The following is a 2,087-nucleotide window of genomic DNA, read 5'->3' as shown; positions in this document are numbered from 1 at the left end:
TCTGAGAAAGCAGTGAAGCTGCTGATGTACTTGCAAGTGTGTGTTGTAAAGCAAAATACGATCTACATGTGAAAAAAGTTTCGATTTTAAGTCATCATCAGGCAATTTTTGACCGCTCATTTGCTAATGAGAACTTGAAATGGGTGAAAATCGGAGAAAAAATGGGTTCCAAATCGATCATAAAATAATATCTAATAAATGAAAGTAGTTTAAATTTGAAAATTGTGGAAAATGGTTTTAATGCGGAACTAAAATACTCTTCGGAGGATTTAACAAAAATAACCGCATTCAGACGTATTACGCCTAGAGACGCCAATAGGAATAAAACAAACATTTTAAGAAAATAAATAGTTTTTAGACAAATAAAACAAATCAACACCTCAGGGTCCATTTCACTTAGCGAAACCATAACAAATCAACAGGATGAGTCTCGATGAGCCATCGAATTTGGGAATAGCATTAGTTAAGATAGAAAAACAAAAATTTCCTCCACTTTTTTCTGATTTTCTGCAGCACTCATGATGTCCACTTGACCAGTTAGCGATGTTTAGTGGGTCAAGAATACTTTCTTGCAATCAAGGACCGTAAAGCCCGAATGCCCACCCGCAGTTTGATGAGATCACCACATTTATCGCAACAAAATCAATAGAATGGCCATGCAAAACTGCCCATCATTGTTGCAAATTTGCATCGATCGACAAAAGTCCAGACACTAATCTTGCCCATCTAGAGTGTGTCATGTTCCAATTGCGACTTAAAGAAAGAGGTTTCTTAGTTCCTTTCAATTGTTCCTATAATAAATATATTACAGCTGATATTCACCTCAATGAGTGGAAACTGCGAGCTTTTTTGTATCTGAAGTGGGTTTTCAACAGCATCTGCTACTGCTGCTGATATTTGTTTCCAACTTGGAAATTTTATGCCATTTATAGATGACATAAATGCGATAATTTCAGCAATTTATTTCGACATATGTAGCTCAACACCATTACAAATGCCTCTGGCTGACCATGAGACGCATTAACAGGTGATAATTTTTACAAGACTGTTAAATGTGGCTCATTTCTAACTTAATTGGCTTTGATTAATACTGATAAATACCAGGCAAGTTCGGTGGAAAACTGGCGAAAAAACGCTGGTCGAGAACATGGAAGTTTCTCGGTGAAAAAATTCGACTTTCCAAATTGTTCCTTCAGCACGCGATCGCAGAGGAAATGGGCTAAAACACGCCAGCTATGACGTAATTCTTCCGCTTTAGTCTCCCATTTCATTCCTATATTTACATGTCGGAGTTCCAGTGCAGTCGACAGGATGGAAATGTTGAAAATTGGCAAAACTGCCGGCCAAACTGTTGCCAGAAATTTCCCTTGATATGAAAGTTCAGCACTTGACCAGTGGATGGCTTTTGAACGTTTTTTTGGCACCGAAACAATCGTCCAGAGCGCACAAAGTGTCCTAAAGCTCATCGTACAAACGATCACAATCGTGAAAGTCGAATAAAAAATTATGCAACTTTTAGCCAAAACATTACTGTGGACTGTGAGTTCATTATTATTTTTATTGTTGGAATAGACAGTTTTCCATCGGGAAACCCCCGCGTTTTCACGAAGCGAGCGTACATCTACAGAAATAGAATTCAAAATCGAATTGAACCGTTCTTACATTCTCAAGTTCGGCAATTGATAATTTTTTGGATTTGATCCTGATGTTTCGCTAGCATGCACCGTTGGCATCTTCAGAGGCGTGCTTCGCTGCAAAGGCCAACTCTTTGCTCCAAATCATTGAAACTAATTTTGCCATTCGGGAACGTCGAATGTGCCGCATTTCATCGGATGTCTCGCTCGCACGCATAAGCGTCGGTGCGAGAGGCAAGATGGCTTACGCCCTGCTGCGTTCGAAATTGGCACCTCCATCGCTTAAGAAATAGCAATTTCAAACGAGTCAAAATCGTACCGACTGTGTTTTTTTCAATCGAACTCCGATCTCCTACTAATTTATATGGGATTTCTACGCCCGACTACGCTAGTTAAAGTGATAATTCTAATTCCTCAAAAGCTCATTGTTTAAAATTGCAGATAAGATAAGAC

The sequence above is a fragment of the Dendroctonus ponderosae genome, unplaced genomic scaffold (genome assembly GCF_020466585.1).
Source record: "Dendroctonus ponderosae isolate FM_Combo_2020 unplaced genomic scaffold, Dpon_F_20191213v2 Dpon_F_20191213_5, whole genome shotgun sequence".
Taxonomy (NCBI): Eukaryota; Metazoa; Arthropoda; class Insecta; order Coleoptera; family Curculionidae; genus Dendroctonus; species Dendroctonus ponderosae.
The sequence above is the reverse complement of the archived record's forward strand: the minus strand, read 5'-3'. Positions refer to the sequence as shown.